Source organism: Mus caroli, unplaced genomic scaffold, assembly GCF_978045245.1.
Source record: "Mus caroli unplaced genomic scaffold, Mus_caroli_1 scaffold_2, whole genome shotgun sequence".
Classification (NCBI taxonomy): domain Eukaryota; kingdom Metazoa; phylum Chordata; class Mammalia; order Rodentia; family Muridae; genus Mus; species Mus caroli.
In genome coordinates, this window is record NW_028227257.1 from 83,600,381 (window position 1) to 83,623,339 (window position 22,959).

At 35.5% G+C, this 22,959-nt stretch overlaps 1 protein-coding gene across 7 annotated transcripts in view; it reads right to left on the bottom strand.

The window, feature by feature from the left end:
- Positions 1-22,959, bottom strand: part of Lrrc4c (leucine rich repeat containing 4C) — a 1,324,975-nt gene that overhangs the window by 553,782 nt on the left and 748,234 nt on the right. The gene's annotated exons all lie outside the window — the stretch shown is intronic.

Here is a 22,959-nt window from a genome sequence, read left to right on the forward strand (position 1 = left end):
TAATGGAAGTCTTGGGGAATGGTTGACGGACCTTAAGAGGACAGGGATGAGAATTCCATCAGGATTACCAACAAACTCAACTTGGGTGCTCTCAGAGACTGAACCATCAATGAAAGAGTGAGCCTAAGCTGGATCTAGGACAAGCCCCATCATATCTAGCAGAAGTGCAGCCTTCATGTGGGTACCACAACAACTAGAGCCAGGGCTGTCCCTAACACCTGCTTATGGGTCCAGTTCTGCTGACTGGGCTGCCTTGTGTGGCCTCAGTGGAAGAGGATGCTCCTAGTCCTATGGTGACTTAATGAGTCAGGGTTTAATGACACAGGGGGTAGAGTCTCCCCCTGCCCCACTCAGAGGAGAAGGTCAAGTAGATAATGGGGGAAAGATCTGTGTGAGGGTGGACTGGGGTTGGAGGAGCTGACATTGGGATGGAAAGCGAATAAATAAAAGAAACAGTGACTGATTTTACAACTATTCCTTGTGTAAATATTTCTGTGAATAAAAGCATATTGTGTAGAACAAGATGCTTGCAAGAGATTACTGTTTCCTCAAGAGAAATGAAAAGACTTCTATTTAGCAGTTTGACCAATTTTATCTGGTTAAATCAAAGAACTGGAACAAAGCTTATTCAGGACTGAAGTCAACTTTTTCAAACATATGTACCATGTGGTGAGTTTGTCAAATGCATACAATCATAGACATGACCCAAGAATCAATACTTTATTTTGAAAAGTATCAAATAAAAGAAAGCATCTTGTAGTATAAACTATGTCATAACAGATACTAACTTTTCATTGTAGGCGTTCTGCCAACAATAGAAAAGACATAATTGTTGTTCCAGAGTAGACAGACTTTATCAGAATCTTCATAACATTCTTCACTGAGGACTTCTATCTAGCCTACTCTATGAGTTCAAAGATCTTCATTATGAATTTTATCCTAGTGCTTGTGAGCACTGATTCAAAACTGTAACACTTCTCATCTCCTTCCTATAAAAGGTATGTGTGTCTTAGGGTTACAATCTAAGGGAAGGATCAAGTCTATCCCCAGGTAGATATTTTGCCCCACATTACTGCTGACCCTTGTTCTCTCTTTTTAACTCACATATATATGAGTTTCATGCATGTTTATATCATATAAACACATATCGAGACATGTGCTATCAATTCACTTTCCTGTTCATTCATTAGGTTTATTATATCCTAGCAAAGAAACATTTGAAATACAAAATCATTTGATGTCCATCTACTTTATTCTCTGTAATAAATATAAATTTATGTTGAGATCATATATCTCTATTTAGAGAAGCAATTCCTCCTGACTCTGAGGGTCCAGGGTACAGTGGCACTCACACAAGACCCAACTCCCACTATCAATAAGTACTAGAATCCCTAGTATGTTTTGTCTTGTCCCTTTTCAATCTGATAGTTGCCTTATGCCCACTTACTATTATTATTTTCATAAATCTATATCTTTACCACATGGATTTGGATACATAATTTATAATATAGGTCATTGCAGAGATATTAATGGTGAAGATAAGATGTCTGGAAATTATATCTCAACAAACAATAAATATAATAGAGAATAATGAGACCCAAGTCACTAACCAGTAGGAGTCTGGAATATATCATCTTCTAATATTGTTTTACTGGCCATAAGTGAATAAAGGGATTTTTTTATTACATCTGCGTTATAAGCATTCCCATCTCAATAGGACTTTTGACATAAGCATACAATCAAGAACAGAATTATCATATTTATAATGACAGTATTCTATCTGGCAGTATCATTCTGAAGTATAATAAACATTTGTAACTTGTATAACTCAATAAAAAATGTGCTAGTGTATTGATTTCAAAATAGGAACTGATGCCACTCTATGCCGTGCTTCCATTTCATCCACATCTTAATTCATAATATTTTGAGAAAACAAAAACATCAAGTTTAAATATAGTTATGTTATTAGTGGCAGGAATTCAAGGTTTATTTTCTTAGAAAAATACCAATAAGCATACAAACTATGCCACATGTGAGCTTTAGGCTTCTTGTTCAACATGAAGATCTTATGATATTACACTATACTCAGTTCTGTTACAACTATGTTTCCAGGACCACCTTTCTCACCTTGAGTAAGGAGTCTCAAACATTAATTAATACATTTTATAGAAAGATAATAAGTTATTTAGCTAAAATCTAAGTTATTAATATTAAATAAATGCCTAATGAGAAACAGAGAATTATATCTGACAAGCCATGGTGATCAGCTGATGCTACTGTAACTTTTTATTTAACAATAAATATTTTCAATGTCACTAAGTAAGAAATTGTAAACTGTCTGGAATCAGGCAATTGAATGAACAATCCTCTGAGATTACTTATGAACCTTTCTGTGTCCACCTTGCTGTTTTCTTGAAATACAAAGCCCTAAATCCAAATCCCCAGCAATAAGAAGAATCTTTATAGCAATAAGAAAGAAAACCATATTTTAGATACTTCCACTTAAACATCATCAAATCAAGGAATGATTTTTAAAAAACCAACATTTTCTAGGTGAGTCCACAGATTACCAGTCTATGTGTTGCACATACTTGCCCTTAACTTTGTAAGATGCTTTGCAAATGTAAGTATTCATGTAAAGTTTTAAGTAGCTCAAAAACAATCAACCAATATGAAGAGAGGGAAAACAATAATACTTTGTTCTTTAAACAGCAAGAACAAAGATGAAAATTTTTACCATAAGGAAGTGACTAATGTTAGAGATAAATGCATTTAATCTTGTCTAACCATTGCTTATATACTATAGAGATGTATTAATCACTGTTTGATATCCAGTGAATGTGTACAGGGCTTATGTTTTGTGTATTAGTTAAAAAATTAAAAACTAGGCACTCAGGAATATTTTGTAAGTACAAATAATATAGTGAAATATATATTCAAGAAATATATGAAGAATGGTGATATTTCTTTTATTGTTTTTCCATTTATTCTTGGGGGCAGTTGAACTCGGTATTTCCCCCCCAAAAATAAACTACAGGCAATTGATGGTTGCTGAGAGATAGAGAATTATTTTTTTCTGCTGGGATGGGCTTGCCTATAAGTTACCTGATTCTAAGAGGTCAGCCTAAAGTCATGTATACAACACTAACTGATCTCTCAAGTGTGTAGATTTTTACTATATAAAACATACTACAGCATTATATATAAATGTGTATTTAATTATAGCTCTGACATTCATCATTAAAGAATAAAGAATCATGTATTTGATAAGTAAGACAGACACAGGAGGGGTAGGGAAGGGGAGAAAGAAGGTATAATTACAGTATCCACTTAAGGAATTCTCAAAAAATTAAATTGTAGGAACCAAGTCTTTAATCCAAAAAGCACCAACAACTTAAATCTTGATATATTTTATAGTGACTGGACTAGAAATAGGAGTCATAGACAAAGATACACTTGTCACTCCTGCCTGCTAGATGCCTAATTCCACCTCGGAGACTTCTGAAATCCCAAAGGTATGGCTGCAACCTAGGCTGGTCACAAGCCCTTTTACCATGATCTCTATATAAATTTATACTTAGGATAGCTAAATTTGAAATAAAGCAATCACAAGGGTAAGGGAAGGAGGGACCTGGGGAGGGAAAATGGACAGGGGTTAAGAAGAAAATCAGATCTGTTTTGGGGTGAGGGGAAAAGGATTGAAGCACTGAGGACCAGCAGAAAGAATGGAAATAGGCAACCTTGGGAGGTACTAGGTTGGGGGGACCCTCCAGAATGAATCAGAGACCTGGGAGGTGAGAGATTCTCAGTACTCAAAGGGAGGGACCTGACAATAGGAAGAGGGAACTTATAGAGCCCACCTCCAACAGAAAGACAGGGAGTCAAGTGAGGGAGGGGGTTGCAATCCTACAGTCACTACTCTGATTCATAATTGTTTCTGTCTGAAAGAATTACAGGGATGGAAATGAAGAGAAATCTAAGGAAAAGAAGGTCTAGAGGCAGGCCCAAAGTAGAATCCAGCTAAAGGGGAGATCCCAAGGCCTGACACTGAGGCTATGGAGTGCTCACAAAAATGGACCTATCATGACTGTCCTCCAAAAGACCCAATAAGTAGCTAAAAGAGTCAGATGCAGATATTTGCACCCAACCAATAGATAGAAGCTGCTGACCCTTGTGGTTGAATTAGGAAAAAGCTGGAAGAAGCTGAAGAGGAGGGCCACCCTGTAGGAGGGCCAGAAGTCTCAATTAATGTGGAACCCTAAGATCTCTCAGGCACTGGCCCAACAGCCAGGCAGCATACACCAACTGATACAGCATGTTTAGAGGTCTGGTGGGGTGGATGGTGGGTGGTGGGGACATTCTACTGGAGACAGGGATAGAGATGAGGTATGGGATGTGGGTAGTTGGAGGGTAGACTGGGAGGGGAATAAAATCTGGAATGCAATAAATAAGCATACACACACACACACACACACACACACACACACACACATATATGTATGCACATATATGTGCAAAAGATTAAATTAAAAAAGAAAAGAATAGACTAATAAAATAATCATCAAACAGGAAATTTATAACAACGAACTGTAATAAAAGTTATATGAACACAGACTCTCTTTCAACTAATTACTTGAACATAATATAGATCTCACAATGAAAAGGGCTGTTCTCTATTGGGCAATGCACATACTCTGGTTATGCTAGTATGGATAGAACAAAGGAATTAATTAAGATTCAGTGAAGAACAAAATATAGTAATCTGAGATTTTATCATAATATACAGAATGTTGTGAATGTTAAGCTGTATGAATTAAATATTTCTGGCTTTCCACTTAATGCTTCCATGTGGTGGCTGACTAGAGAGTGAAATGCCTGGTAAGTAGCAACTGCTGTGGTTAAGTGATTCTGCATTTCCTTTCCTTCCATGTTACAAAAATTAATGAACCTTTTCTTACACGACCTCCATATTTTCAATAGAACTACAAAATTAGATGAAGAACTTTCAAAAATAAAAGTATTATTTAACTGAAAAAAGGGAACATAGACAATCAAATGCTCTTTGTGTGACAGGCAGATGAGTTACCTTGCACATTAATTTGACAATAGATCAGATAAATGCAAACTAATAAAGGGATCATGGAAGGGGATCTAAGCTAATAAGGACTCCAGGAGGGCACATGGAGTGGACAATCAGAAGAGAAGAGAGGGATAATACTGATGATGTTCACCCTGTTTTCTCTCCTTTATAATCCAGACCTCTGTCTAAGGAATGATTCCTTAAATAATTCCATTTAAGATGTCATTTTTTTTATCTCAGGTAACTGAACTATAATCTTCCTCACAGATGCACATATGTGAAAATAGCTTATTTCTCATGTGATCTTATATCCAGTCAAATTGATAATCAATATTAACCCTCACAATCGTGAGGGTATTTTTTTTCAAATGCATTTACTCTGTTAAGAGAAGTTAGTGATTTTCCAAATCACCTCTGTATGTTAGAGCCAGAGGGTACACATAAATTGATTATATGGTGTTATTATACAGATATCTTTATCCAAATGATTACAGGATCTTGATAGATGTATATAATTGGTTCTTTTGAAATACTATGAGTAGCTTGATTAAAATACCATTTCAGCACAATGACTGATTTCTTTTTGTTTTTTGTTTGTTTGTTTGTTTTACTTTCCAGGGATGGGAATTGTACTTGGACCTTTGAACAATGTAGGCAAGTGTAGTAACATTGAACTTTGTTCTCAGTCAAAGAAAAATATTCAGTATGATAAAACTATGTCCCATTGAGTAGGCTCATAAATTAAAGTGATCAACTGACCTAGTGGGAGTTAAATTCATGTATGATCCACTTTACTTGAGTGCATATGTATATACACAATGTGTATATGCATCTATAACTTGCAATTAACTACTAGATACCATCTAAGGAAAAAGACAGTTTCTCCATGTTTTCTCTCCTTTATAATCCAGACCTCTGTCCAAGGAATGATTCCTTAAATAATTCCATTTAAGCTGTCCTGTATCAAATATTACTACACATTAGCAACCAAGACCAACAAATTCTCTCACTGGAAGTGAGCAGGCAAGCTACCATATTATTAAAAAGTCTAGGCAAATGCCTGCAAGGAGTTCAGAGAAGTCTGGTAGCACAGAAGCACAGAACCATATAGAAGTCCAGGATGACCACTGGCTGATGGCCAGTTAGAAATAGGGCACCCATCATATTTCAATAACCATGATAGATAGGAATAAACTCAAAGATGAATGTGGCTTTGTGAATTTCTTGGTTGCACTTCGGTACAGAGTAACCAGTAAACCAATCCCAGAACTCCTCCTAATCCTCAGAATGAACTGTACATTCTGACAGCTACTACTATATTTAAATAACTCACTAGAAGGGAGAGGAAGGGAGGAAGGAAGGAAGGGAGAGAGGGGAAAGATGTAAGGTTAATCAGAATTTTTGAGGTTAAAAATGGAATTATTTTTAAAAGATGTAGAGGTGTGACTGAGAACCTATGTGATAACTCAGTTCCTTTGTAGATATAAGTATATTTTATACCCAGATAACCCAAGATTGCTATACCTGCCTCTTTTTTCCACAAATGGTAAATCACACATTATATTTGTTCTAGCTTCAAAGGTAAATTTTTAAAGCAGAGCTGTAAGTATTTTTGCTTATATCTAAACTAAGGTATCCACATATTAGTATTCACATATTAGTAAGGTATTTCATATTAGTATGAAATTTTGGAAATGGAAGAAAAGATACATTTTAAATGACCCATATATGAATAGCAAGTGAAGAGGCTATAATGTGGTGCCTTTTAACAAACTCATATGCAGAACTTTTCTTTTATTTCAAATCCTTCTAGACAAAGACCATAATTTCTACTGACACTTTTTACACCAATCCCCAGCAAAGCTCTGTTGCTCACTGTCATTAATTTATAATGAGAGAAGAAAATATAGGTAAGAAGAAGAGGATGTAAACCTCAGAGAACTTCCAGCTATAAATTACAGTTCGATTTTATTTATGTTTAAAAAATAATGACCCAATGGACTAGCTAGAGAGATCTTTCTCACAGCATTCACTTCTAATTTATATTTATCCCAAAGCCAAAGTGCTGTGGAAAGATTATATAGAGAGGCATGGCTGGGTGAATTGATTTGGGGGCTTTTTTTTAACATCTTCATGGAAAAGGGACACAGAGAATATCAATTGCAACTTACAAGAGCATGCACCTCACTTTGATACTTGGTTTGGTGCTGTAACCTTCATAGCCTTATTTAAGATCATATGTGTGTATGTTTTCAAAGGCAAATATAAATCCTGTATAGGCTTTTCATTCTGTGTTGCCCTCTTTTCAAATGAGGTCAAGCCAAAGTCTTGGCAGTGTTCCCATAAACTGACCTATTACATTACTGTAAACAATGAGTAAATGAAAGAATGGATGCCTGAACCAACAGTGAATGAGGAAAGTAATGAATGGAGCCATTCTCTTCTTTCCTTAAACTGCATTCCCATACAGGATTCATGAAATGTATTATGCCTGCATTAGGGCATAATGAATGAACTCAGTACAGAAACACTTGATAGAAATTTGAGTTGGCTTTGCCTTTAGTAAAGCCAAAATATTTAACATGTTTTTAATAAGAAATACAAGACCGGAGAAATAATTTTACTTTCTGGTTTTCAACAAAGAAGTTTCAGAATGGTTTTGGATTTTAACCCATTTTCCTGGGCTTACAACCTCATAGGCTCTTATTTCTTCCTGTTTACTTGCATTTATATCACCCTCCTTCAATAACCTTTCTAGAATTCTATTTTGATTGTGTTCTCTTCCTGCTGCCTTTAAAATAAACTGAGACCTACTATTCCAAATTCTGATTGGCTATCCTGCTACCATGGTGCACACATGGAAATTTGAGAACACCTTGCAGGAGTCAGTTCTCTCTCATCTGTATTTCAGGAGTCAAACTCAGATGGTCAGGCTTCGGGAACAAGTCTATTTGTACACTGAACACCTCACCAGCTCTTTGATGCACATAGACAATCACCTGAAGATATCTTTTGCCTATCTATCTATCTATCTATCTATCTATCTATCTATCTATCTATCTATCATCTATCTATCATCTATCTATCCATCCATCTATCCATCATCTATTTATCCACAAATATGTGTGTATAAAACCAACATGTATGTGTTTTCCTAACATAGTTTTGATGTTATTATATGTGTATATAGTGTATCTTGGGTATATATCTATTTCACATTCTATCCCTACATGTCCTCATCTCTCATTTGTCTCCTGACCATGTTGTTTTTAGATAAGCCACTGAATCCAATTAGGTTATTCATTGATAAATGTGTGATATAATCCATTAAGGTGTGAACAGCATACCAAGGATCCCCCTGACACCAAACAGTGTTCTCTCCTTCACTCCTTAGCTAGGAGTGAGAGATTCAGAACCCTTCTGTACTCTATGCTGAATTTTTTTTTTTTGGTCTTATGGAGATCTTATGCAGTTAACCATAGCTTCTGTGAGCTTATGTTTATAATAATCATGTCATATCTGGAGGGCAACTTTTCAAAGTACCCCTCACTATCCTCTAAGTCTTACATACATTACCCCCCCCCCCATTTCCTGTGATGTTCCCTGTGCTCTGAGGCAGGAGTGCTATTGATACTCCATCTACACCTGAACAGGCACAGTTACTGATTCTCAGCCTTAAAAATACTTATATTCTAGTTAAATCTGTTGTAATGGATGGGGATCAAGCATAACACTATTGATATTATAGTAACAAGATATAACATTGGACCATGTAGCAGCAGAATGACTCTACTGTTCACATCTGCATCCATGGCCTGATCCAGAGAGTGATGTATGTATGAAATGGCTCAAATCCCTCTATTCATTTAATTAAGGATCCCAGTCAAGGAATGATGCTTTTTGCACAGTGGCCCAACTCAAGTGTGCTGATCAAGATATCATTTATCAGCCATACCCAAAGGCATGTTTCCTGGGGGGAATCTAGATTATGTCAAATTAACAATTGGCATTAATGACTACACTATGATTGTTTGCAGATTTTGTGCATTAAGTATATGCTTGTGAATCATAACTGCTAAAACTGTAAGTCAATGGTTTTCTCCTTCCTAATCTCACTTATCAACCATAAAGCATAATCTCAGCATATTCTCACTCTAACCACACAGAATTCTGTGGGTCTGTTTGCTCTGAATTCTAGAAAACACTCAAATCTCTTTGGTGATTCCTCCCCCCAAAGAGAAAGGAACAGTATTGTTCTCCTCTAAGGATATCTATGTGGTCATCCAAACTCTTTTATTAACTTTCAGTCTCCAATTTCATGATTGAACATTAGACTAATTCTGATAGGAATTCCTTATCCTAAAAGTCATGTGGATTTTGCAGAGAAACAGTTCATTTCTACTAGTTTTCTTTACTTATGTTTGTAACCTTTGAAATCTGAAAGAAGTAACCTTTTTAATTGAGCCACAGATTGTTAAAGAAAAGGTACCCGGAGAAGCTTATTCTTTACTGATGAAAGATTTTCAAAATATTCAACAGCCAGTATGGCAAGGACAAGTTGCCACAGTATGGATATGAAGAAGAAATGGTTAGAGACTTCCATATGTACAACAGTCCTACTGGAAAGAACAGTGACAGCATATGTGATGATCTAAGTCACTCTACTAGTTGAGGGTCTACTAGATAATGTATGTGTGTATTGTTAAAATGTTTAAATCCTGTGCACTTTTATATAGTTATCAAGTCTGTGGTTAAAAAAATACTAACAATGAGGATGAGAAGGAGAAGTATAAAGGTAATATCTGCTATTTATAAGGTTTTATTTCTGTTGTTGTTTGTTTGTTTGTTGCTAAAGGGCTTGTATGATCACATCTGTTTTGGATATGATAAGTCCAATAGATATCCACAAGCACCAGCATGTGAAGATAATTGTCAGCAGGGTCAAAATTAAAACCCAAGAAGTTGAAGCCATTGACTGCTTCACTTGGCTCACGGCCTTACAGTTTTTACATAAAAAAATTGTGTATCTTTCAGATCTACAGCATAGAAAAAGCAGAAGGTTTTATTTATATTACTTTTAAATTTTGCTTCTCTGACTAGGTATATTTATGGTATATGTACTGAAACTTTATTGCTCTAGACCAATCCAGAGCTAGAACTAACCTAGAATTGTAGTGTTCAAGGTGGGGAAATATAGTTAGGATATAGGCTAAGAGTAGTACTTTGTGTGTCTCTTTGAGATGCTGCCCTAACCTAATTTAAGGTGAAGAATCACATTGTAGAATCTTCCAATGATTGCTTGGCTTTATCACTTGAAATACATTCGTGATTTCCCACCTAATTATAATGTATTATTTTGAATATTATGACCTCTTAATTAAAAAATTAAATGGCACGTCTCTTTTGATACAGCAAGCTATATATATATATATATATATATATATATATATATATATATATATATATATTGGAATATCTAAACCAAGAGACTGGGGACAGCAATGTCTTACAATTATGCCACAAAATTTTGTGCACACTCTGTACTAAGTCCACATTTCCTTTTGTAGTAAGAACACTTAAGTTCCACAGATAGCCCAGTAAATCAAGCATGTGCCACACCAGTATGAGAACTCTAGTTCATTTTCTCAGAAGCCATATAAACTGAGAAGTGAAAATAGAGCTTCTGAGAAAGATTGGAGGTGGAGCAAAACAGTCCTCCAAAAGCCTTAGTGCTAAGCCTGTTGGCCTATTAAACAACAGCTAGCAAAAATTGTTATACATGAGATAAGGACTAACACTCAAGCTTTTCCTCTGGTCTCCACATGCATTCCTACAGGAGCACAGGAACACAGAACTGAACAAATGAACACACACACACACACACACACACACACACACAAATATTTAATCAATCAACACTTTTAGGAACATAAAGAAATATAGCATATTGTTATTAAATATAATTTCCATGAAACACAAAGTATTTAAGTACATTTTTCTTATCTAACTAAAAATTTTACTGACTGACTAACAGCTTCCCATTCCCCATCACTCCTATTGCCACCTTCGTAACCACAGTTCTACATTCTTTGACCAGGGGTTTAATATTTTTATATTCCACATGTAAGTAATTTCATGTGTTATAACATCTATCTATCTGTGTCTGGGTTATGTCACTTAACATAATGTATTTCAGCTTAATTTACATTGTTGTAAAAGACAGAATGTGTTTGATACTAATGCTAGTTGAATAGTATTCTCTTGTGCACATATTTACATTTTGGGTTTCATAAGTACAATTTTCCTTTATTTTTTCCTAATGGACCTAAACATTTTAAGGTCTTTAATGTACAGAAAACTTGTATATGCCTGAAAAATGGAAAATGAGGAATAACAAAAGAGGAAACAAATAAAACAAGAACAAAAAAACCACACACACACAAAAACCAAACAAACAAGCAAACAGATGCTGGAAATGAAGTTCAGAAAATATATGTTATACTTATCACATCCTCCTACAGTTCAGGAATCAATATCTCATCTATTTCTACTGTAGCTAGTCTAGTTGAATTTTTCTCTATGTGATCTCTCTAATATCAAAGTCTTCCATATTATGAAAGTAGCTATTGAACCACAAGGCCCTCAGTTCTGGCTAGTTTTGACACTGTTTTAGCAATTTTTGTCTTCAATGAAAATTCAATATCTCACATGATAGGTATGTAATGTCATGACTAATATTTAAGGAATGGTAAAATATGTCCTTATACCCTTGGATACAATCATAGTTTTTAAATGCCCACATATTGCTGGAATATAATGAGATTTGAAAAGGAATAATCATTTTCACTAAATAAATCAATCAACATACCTAATTTGAAGAAAAATCATAACTGAAGCTGAGACTTTGCTCATGTGAACATTTAATAAAGTGGAAACACAAAATATATTTATAGTAGCCTGAATTGGATATAAATACAATTGAGTGAGTCCTCATGATGCCCATCAAAATACACATTAAATATCATTAATAATGTAATACTTACTAAAAATAAATCTACTACCGATAAATAACTTTTTGGAAGAACAAAATACAATTCATAAAGAACTTTTGTCTAACGACATCTTGCTAAACCTGAGTCAGGAATTCCAGTAGATGATCAAAAGGGCGACTAGAAGATAGAGATGGAAGACTCCTCATATTTGCCTGCTCTGAAGGGAGCAGCATAAATCTTCTGTGGCAGCTTGCAAGACAACTTGATATGTTTCTGTAGCTGCTTCGTGACTCTGGGTTCTTGTGAATCAATACCTGTCCAATCTTCTCTATGACTTCATAGAATCATAGAAACATAGAAATCATGACTAAAAGGAGCTCAGGATATTGCCTGCTTTAGTCTTCCATGCTGAGATCTTGCCCCTTTAACAACTTTGAAAACTAGTGAAGAAATACTATGTTACTAGGGAGATTTATTTTTTATTTTTTTATTTTTTGGAATTGAGCTAGCTACAGTTATCAGAAAAGGTATTTGTTCAGTTTCTCTAGCTTTCTCTTTTTCTTTCTTTTTTCCTTTTTTTTTTCTTTTTCTTTCTTTTCTTTTTTTTCCCAACAAGCACCTATATTTGCTGTATCATCTCAAGGGCTCCTGATTAGATTTATTAAGTATCTATGGGATCCTTCCAATCTTTAAATATATATAATGCCATATATTTACTAGGTTTGGTCTTGCATAAGAATGCAATAGATCAATATGATAGAATTTATTAAATACATGTGCAAACAAATCTCAAAGATCGTAAATCTCCTAATTTTATCAAGTAAAATAGTATAGTTTATCATGATACTGAAATGAAAATAGCTTTCTATTATATTTCTATCATTTTTTAACAACTGTTTCTTTAAATATCATATAGTAATGGAATTTTCCTAGTATGTTCCTTCCTATAGTTCACATCCTTTACAAAGAATACAATTTCTCCTTTGCCTAAGAGATTATTAACATAAGACAGTATGTTATCTCTGTCTATTCTGCTCTTTAGGCCATACCCACTCAGTTTTAAAAAGAGCTTGTATGATTTTTGTAATTAGCCTGACCAACTTGGCTTAATACCTTTTGACAAGGTTTTTGTGTGTGTGTGTGTGTGTGTGTGTGTGTGTGTGTGTGTGTGTGTGTGTGTGGTTACTTGCACAGGGGCAGGAAACCAAGTGATATTATCATTAACAATATCCAGAGAAAGTGTTTTATCAAACCAATAATAAACCTTCAACTCCTGATCCTAAACATATATATATATATACTCTGGTCTTTCAATTCTCAACAAAAGGTGTAACAAATACCCTGAAAACTGAAAGATTTATATTATCTGAAAAGAAAACACAGTGAATAACACCTCAAACAAGCATCATTTGGCAAGCTCTACTTTAGTCTCAAATATTAGTGGCAAATCTATCCCAGCCCAGCATATTTAATCACTAGAATTAGTCTATGATTATTTCAGGTGTTTCACATTTTTGTTTTTATATTTTCCTGAAATGACAATTTTTAGTTTTCTTTTTTCTTGACTTTTTAGATACTAGATGTGTAAGAATCTGATAGCTAATACTACTAATCTAAATGCCCATACACAGTGTTTAGCCTTTTTATAGATAGTGACTAGGAAATATTTTGTGGTGTACAAAATCCTGTTGAACACCCACATTTAAGAGTAAATCTATGGATCACTAACTATGTTAATATTTATTTTCTCACATTTCTTAATACCAACATCAATGTACATCAGTGTGTTTAATTTTTTATATTTATATATTTAGTTATTTAATTTTTACATGATTATATATGTATCTCTGTGTGGCCTCAAGTATGATGACGCTGAAGTTCTATCCTCCTATCTGTATCTCCTGAGTGATAGAATTATAGCTATGTAGTGTCATGTCCAGATTATCTGATGCTGGGAATTAAATTCACAGCCTAGTACATATATGGCCTACACTCTATAGTTATATTATATCCCTAAACCATCAAAGGTGTTTTTTTATACTAGGTAGAAAATGAATTTTAAAAAATAAATAGGTCTATAAACAAACAAATGGACAACCCATGTTCTAGCCTGCCTTTATAATGAAAAATGTCTACATGATTGAACTGTGGTCTGAGGGAGTGAAATTGTTTTTAGGGGATTGAAAGGACATATTTTTTAATTATCTATTTTCATATATTGTCTCACTTTCTTCTCAGTCATAATATCTAGGTTTTTGTCTATTATCTTGGACTATGATAACACAATATATAACTGAGAAATAGAAGGGTTGAATTAGGAGCGTCTGTACCCTTCATGACTTTACAGAGATTTTAGGACAATAGTGGATTACTTTTGTGTAACAAAATACACACATTTCTGAGTTGCACACTACCATCCTTACAGAATACTACTCGATTATCAGTGAAACCTTTCATAGTTCTTTAGGGGCATTGATTTGACGATATTGAAGCCATTATTGACTTTTAAATGTTGTATAAGATAAGATATGTAATCTTATCTTACTTAATTTTAACATATATATTATGAAATTTTAAACATATATTACAACAGGTTTAATATTTTTATAAATTACATTTGAGAAAGAAACATATATAAGAGTCCATGTACTTAGTGTTGGGTGGCTATGGGACAATAATATAGAATTCACTGCAAAGCTTCTGTAAGGCAAAACACAGAGTTAATAAGACAAAAAGACCACCAACAGATTGGGAAAGGATCTTTACCTATGTTAATCAGATAGGGGACTAATATCCAATATATATAAAGAACTCAAGAAGGTGAACTCCAGGAAATCAAATAACCCCAATAAAAATGGGGCTCAGAGCTAAACAAAGAATTCTCACCTGAGGAACACCGAATGGCTGAGAAGCACTCTAAAAATGTTCAACATCCTTAATCACCAGGCAAATGCAATTCAAAACAACCCTGAGATTCCACCTCACACCAGTCAGAATGGCTAAGATCAAAAATTCATGTGACAGCAGATGCTGGCGAGGAGGTGGAGAAAGAGGAACACTCCTCCATTGTTGGTGGGATTGCAAGCTTGTACAACCACTCTGGAAATCAGTCTCGTGGTTCCTCAGAAAATTGGACATAGTACTACCGGAGGATCCCCCAATTCTCCCCGGGCATATATGTGGAAGATGTCCCAACCGGTAAGAAGGACACATGCTCCACTATGTTCATAGCAGCCTTATTTATAATAGCCAGAAGCTGGAAAGAACCCAGATGCCCCTCAACAGTGGAATGGATACAGAAAATGTGGTACATTTACACAATGGAGTACTACTCAGCTATTAAAAAGAATGAATTTATGAAATTCCTAGGCAAATGGATGGACCTGGAGGGCATCATCCTGAGTGAGGTAACCCAATCACAAAAGAACTCACAGGATATGTACTCACTGATAAGTGGATATTAGCCCAGAAACTTAGAATACCCAAAATATAAGATACAATTTGTGAAACATATGAAACTTAAGAAGAACGAAGACCAAAGCGTGGACACTTTGCCCCTTCTTAGTATTAGGAACAAAACACCCATGGAAGGAGTTATAGAGACAAAGTTTGGAGCTGAGACAAAAGGATGGAGACTGCCATACCGGGGGATCCATCCCATAATCAGCCTCCAAACATTGACACCATTGCATACACTAGCAAGATTCTGCTGAAAGGACCCTGATATACCTGTCTCTTGTGAGGCTATTCTTGGGCCTAGCAAACACAAAAGTGGATTTTCACAGTCAGCTATTGGATGGATCACAGGGCCCCCAATGGAGGAGCTAGAGAATGTACTCAAGGATCTAAAGGGATCTGCAACCCTATAGGTGGAACAACAATATGAACTAACCAGTACCCTCTGGAGCTCGTGTCTCTAGCTGCATATGTATCAGAAGATGGCCTATTTGGCCATCATTGGAAAAAGAGGCCCATTGGTCTTGCAAACTTTATATGCCTAAGTACAGGGGAATGCCAGGGCCAAGAAGTGTGAGTGGGGGAGGAGGATAGTGGGGGAAAGGGCATGGGAGGCTTTTGGGATAGCATTGGAAATGTAAATGAAGAAATTACCTAGTAAAAAAAAAGAAAGAAAAGGGAAAAATATTTGCACAAAATCATGAAAGAAAATCTTGTGTCCTATTCATCATTTGTGTTACATTGTAAATTATACTTATAATTGAACTGGGAGTTTTCAATAATCTAAAATTTTAAACTAGTTAATTTGTTCTTGGTATATTAACAGATCTGTGTAGTAGCTATATGTTAAGGTTTTTTGTAGTTTGTTTTTTTCATAGGAACAAAATAGGCTTTTATAGTAGAAAATTATGTTTTCTAAATTGAGTGGAAGAGACTATGGTAAGTTACTTTAAGTACTTGTGTCTATTTCTTTTTTTAATTGTAAAGATATTTGGTGATCTATGATTAAGAGATGTGGCTTCATAATGTTTAGTTATTTGAGTTATTTTTTTCATAGAAAAGGATAATGATTTTACAATAGAAATTAGAATCAGTGTAGGGACATCTGGAATAGTCTAGAAAAGAGAGTGAAAGTACTAAATTTAACATGACCAGCAGAAGAGAATTTAATGAGGAAGCAAGAGAGAACTAAGAGAAAGAAAGGACAAGCAGACCAAGAAAGTAAATAGCTGAAATTGCAGGGTTATGCAGAAATGAGAAGCTAGGGGAAGAGCTGGAGAAGTTAGATCAGAGGGCATACTAAGAAGAATTGAGAAGAGTCAAGATACCAACATGGACTCTGTAGCAGGTATTTGTGATGCTGAGACAACTTGGTGGCCAGCATGCAACATGGTATGGTGATAGGCACTAGAGTTAACCTGATTTTCCTTATTTTTAGGGGAGCTGACATTCTAGCCTTTTTGTTGATTATAATGAACAACAAAAATCTCTTCTGTAACTGATCCTTAGCTGAAATTGGTATATCATTGTCAGAGTCCAGAGAGACTAGAATGTTGGGAAAGACTGGGAAGCAAGAGAATGCAGGCTAGGGACCTTTGCTTGGTTAGCTGTTCAGATTCTGCTTGATCACCAAGGGGTATGGGAGTGCAAACCACCTTGGAGCAGTCTAGAAAGCTGATTCTGAAGACCAATTGGGCCCTGCCCATTACAGGCAATTTTCAAGCAGTATAATTGATTGGAAAATTTCTGAAACAGATACAGGGACAAAAGATAAAATTTAGGAAGTTAGGGAAAAAAAATCTTTATTTTCAGTGTATACTTTAAACTTCCAGGCCCATAGTCCTGGTAGTTGTGTGGACTGGAGGAGTCCCAAAACCACAGAAAGTGTGAACCCACCATTAGGGACATGCACTAGGGCAGAGACCTTAAGCTATTGATTGACAGGAGGGTTTTGGGTTGTTTTGTTCTTGTTTGTTTGTTTGTTTGTATGTTTGTTTGTACATTCCTTATTTTATTCCCTCCTGTCCACCCTCTGATTGCTCCATATCCCATACCTTCTACTAATCCCACTGTCTCCATATGGATGTCCCCACGCCCCACCTCACCTGACTTCTAAACTCCCTTGGGCCTCCAGTCTCTTGAGAGTTATGTGCATCATCTCTGAATGAACATAGACCCTGCAGTCCTCTTCTATATATGTGTTGGGGGAATCCATTTGTCTTGTGATAGGTATATCCTGGTCTATAACAGGACTCTAGAAATCTATGAAGCTTTCATGATGTATTTTTTAAGTTCACATTCATAAACGTTTTATATTTATTAGCATTAATACTGTCTGTCATCTTCATTAAAATCCTCATTGTAGAAGAATAAGTTACCAAGTGTCTGCAAAAATGCTGAGGAAGATATCTTTGAGTCATAGCAAAAGTTTGGGGACCCAAAAAATGACTTTGTGTCAAAAGCATTAACACTCTTTCCTCTGTCCAGAGGACTATCCGAAGCACCTTTAAATCTATACTTGGAAGGTAACCAAAGAAAATTTAAATTTTGAGCTTGAGACTCTAATAGTAGTCAGTGCTTTACAAGGGCCAGATTCATATCTTATGTAAATTCCACTGATTAATAGTAAGACTCTGAACTTTTGATATACTAGTGTAATAATAGCATAGAGAAGGAAAGAAATCTGAAACATTTCTCACATTCTTGTACCTTAAATTGCTTTCTTAGAATTTTTCAACTTGACCCTCACAAGTTACTTAAGATTTTACGTCTTTAGACCTTTACTATTTGTATATATAGTTTTTTATTTGTGTGCTAACCTTCTGAGGAGTTACTTTAGAAGCAATCCTGAACAGTGATAAGTTTTAAGCCACATACCCAGAATCATACCATGTAAACACATGATAAATAAATACAAACTTCTAAGACATTTCCATCTCTCTTTGCTAAAGTACATTTCAAGGGTTTTATGTTCACATGAAGCTGGTGGCTACTATAATAGAAACTGCAATGCTAACACAACTAGAAACTGTACACTTATGAAAGAAATAACTCTTTTTTAATTCAGTGGACAGATTTTAAAGAAGTGGATATAAATATTGTGATACTTGTCTAGGCTTCCAAAGGATCATAAAATATATAATAAACATTCAACATGTAGTACAACTTGGGCACAAAAATATAAAAATTGATTGAAGTCTTACTAGAACATTCATAAGCATGTGAACACATGCCACCATACTCCATTCCTAGGTATGCTTTTCAAAAACTAATGATAAAAAATAATGATAATTAATGTTTTAAAGTCCTGTGTTCCCAGTATCTTCTTTTCTTGTGGTAAAGGGGCCCTGCATATTTAAATTTCAGTAGTTGGTGGAGTAAATGATATAGAGTGTGTAATACTTGTATAAGATTTTCTATATTAAGATATATTTGAGGTGACAATTTGGTAGGGAGAAAGAAAATTTTGATTTTTCACTTTTGCTATACAACATACATGTAAAAATGATTTTTAGTTTTAAAGTAGAGTAAAATTTCAATAAATTTGAAATATATTAAAACTGCTTAATAAATGGCTGAATGATTTCATATATGCCATAAATATATTGGAGCTAGAAACCTAGGACAATGGGAACTCTCAGAAATTTACGAAAATGACATTAGATAAGACTTGTACATATGGGGATATGGATCCAGAATTCTGATAGTGGAATTGAGATACCAACCTGGCCACAAAACTTAGACACACAATTTTTCATGCCTACAAGTTGTCCAGAGTTAAAAAATGGAGCAGAATTTGAGGGAAGGGCAATTAATAACTGTCCTAGCCTGAGACTGATGCCATGAGAGGGAGACTACGGATGAGATTATTAATGATATTCTGCAATACCTGTAGACAGGTGCCTAGCATAATTGTCATCAGAGAACATTCACCCAGTAACTTATGGAAATTGATGCAATGACCCATGGACAGACTTTAAGTAGAGTATTGGGAATTCCATGGAAGAGAAAAAGGAGGATTTGAGGATTTGAGATGAAAAGGGGTTTTAAGACAGCACAAGAAAACCAACAGAATCCACTAACCTTGGCCAATACAGACAGATACAGGCTGAACTGCCAACCAGAGAGCATGCAAAAGGTAGAATTAGGCTCTCTGCACATATGTACAGCTTTGCAGCTGGATATTCAAGTGGGATTCCTAAAACTGGATTTGGAGCTGTCTCTGACTACACTGCCTGCCTTTGGATTCCTTTCCCCTAACTAGGCTGCTTTCTCTTCCCTAAATAGATGAAGATGTGCCTAGTCTTATTGCAACTTGATATAACAGTGCTGTTTGATATCCATGAGGGGCCTCTCTTTTCTGAAGACTAGAAATAAGGGGTGGAGTTGTGATTGACAGGGGATGGGAGGTGAACAGAGGGGACTGGGAGAAGAGGAGAGAGCGGAAGCTGTGATAGATATGTTAAGTAAATAAATAACATTAGTTTTAAAAATCCACTTCTTTGTAGGGAAATAGAGATATGATTCTCAGAATAAAAAACTTGCTGATCAAACATGAGTACTTGAGTTCTGATCCGCATAACACTTATAGACCCAGAAATGATAGCACACATGCTTACAATTCCAGCACTTGTAGAGAGAAATGATACATAGTGATAGAATTTCTGGAAGGCTAGTCCAATATATGCAGTAGAGAACAAGAAACCTTGTCTTAAACAAGGTTGACAGCGATGATGAACACTCAAGATTTTTGTCTGAATTTTACATATTTAATGCACACACACACACTCCACACTCTCACACATACACATTGAAAAATATATACACATATACTCATGCACAAATTTATTAATAAAATTGTGTTGTATGGATCTTACTTCATATCTCAGTATATTACTTCATATACTCATGGTCTGTAAAACTACTTTCACATCATATAACAAACTTCAATTTCTTAGACACTTTAAAGATTAGATTCTGTTAAATTCACTAACCTCTCTTCTCATATCTGATACCAATATTTCTCAAACTATTCCATAAAATAAAGACAGAAGGAACACTACCTAATTCATTCTATGAAGTCATTTATAGTGATACCTAAATTATACAGAGACCCATCAAAAACTTCAGACCAATCTTCCTCATGAATATTTATGCAAAATGCACAATAAAATTCTTTCAAACTGAATCCAAGAACACAACAAAACCATCAGTCACCATGATAAAGTAGGCTTCATCCAAGGGATGCAAGGTTGGTTCAATATACAAAAATCCATTACATAATTCACTATATAAACAAACTCAAAGAAAAAAATCACATGATCATCTCGTTAGATGCAGAAAAGCATTTGAAAAAGATATAACGCCCCTTCATGTTAAAAGTACTTGAGAGATCAGGCATTCAAGGACCATACCTAAACATAATAAAAGCAATTTGCTGCAAGCCTACACCAATATCAAGTTAAATGGAGACATATATGAAGTGATTCCACTGAAATCAGGGATAAGACAAGGATGCCCACTCTGCCCATTCACTATAGTACTCGATGTGCTAGCTAGAACAATAAGACAACAAGAAGAGTTCAAGGGGATACAAACTGGCAAAGAAGTATTAAAGGTATCACTATTTGCAGATGATATGATAGTATAAATAAGTAACCCAAAAATTCCACCAGAGAACTTCGCTAGCTGATAAACAACTTCAGAAAGTGGCCGGATATAAGGATCCCGCAATACCTCTCCTGGGCATATATCCAGAAGATGTCCCAACAGGTAAGAAGGACACATGCTCATGGATTGGCAGAATTAACATGGTAAAAATGGCCATCCTACTAAAGGCAATCTACAAATTTGATGCAATCCCTATCAAAATCCCATCACAACTCTTAAAATACATGGAAAGAGCAATTATCAAATTCATCTGGAAAGGCAAAAATCCCACAATAGTAAAAACAATTCTTAACAATAAAAGAAAGACTGGGGGAATCAGCTTCCCTAACCTCAAGCTTTACTACAGAGCAATAGTGATTAAAAACTTCATGGTATTGGTATAGAGACAGACACATTGATCAATGGAATAAAATTGAAGAACCTGAAATAAAACTACACTTACAGACACTTGATCTTTGACAAAGAAGCCAACCAAATACAATGGAAAAAAGAAAACATCTTCAATAAGTGGTACTGGTCTAACTGGCTGTCACTATGTAGAAAAATGAAAATAGATCCATATTTGTCACCTTGCACAAAGCTGAAGTTCAAGTGGATCAAGGAACTCAACATAAAACCAGATACATTAAATCTAATAGAAGGGAAAGTATGAAAGAGCTTTGAACTCAATGGCACAGGGGGCAATTTCTTCAACAGAATTGCAGTGGCTCATACTCTTAAGATCAAGAATTAATAAATGCAACCTCATGAAACTGGAAAGCTTCTGTAAGGCAAAGGACATAGTCAATAGGAAAAAATCAGCAACCTACAGATTGGGAAAAAATCTTTACTAACCCCACATCCAATAGAGGGTTAATATCCAAAATATAAAAAGAACTTAAGAAGCTAACTACCATAAAATCAAATAACTCAATTAAAAAATGGAGTATACAACTAAACCGAGAATTCACAACATCGGAATCTCTCATGGCTAAGAAGCACTTAAAGCAGTGTTCAAAGTCCTTAGTGAACAGAGAAAGTCAAATCAAAATCACCCTGATAGTCTACCTTACACCAATCAGAATGGCTAAGATCAAAGCCTCAGGTCACAACACATGTTGGTGTGGATGTAGAGAAAGAGTAACACTCCTCCATTGCTGGTGGGATTGCAAACTAGTAAAAGCACTCAGAAAATTGGAAATAAATCTACCTTAAGATCCAGCAATGCTACTCTTGGGAATATATCCAAAAGATGCCCCACCATGCCACAGTGGCATATGGTCCACCAAGTTCATAGTAGACTTATTTGTGATAGCCAGAAGCTGGAAACAATGCAGATGTTTCACATCAGAAGAGTGGATACAAAACATGTGGTTCACTTACACAATGAGTGAGGTAACTCAGACTCAAAAGTACATGCAGGATATGTACTCATTAATATGTGGATGTTAGCCAAAAAAGGTATAGCATAGCCAAGATACAGTCCAGAGAATTCAAAAAGTTCAACAAGCTGAAGGGTCCAAGTGAGGACACCTCAGTCTCACTTGGGTGGGAAAAGAAAACAGTTACAAGTAGGGAGGGAAGGAGAGACCTGGGAGGGAAAATGGACAGGATGGGTGGAAGAGGGGAACCTGTTATTGGATGAGGGTAAAGGACAGAAGCTCTGAGGGCCAGCATAAAGAATGGAAACAGACCACTCAGGAGGTAGGAGATTGAGGGGACTCTCCATATTACACCTGGAAGTTGAGAGACCCCCAGGACTCAAAGGGAGGGACCTTAAAT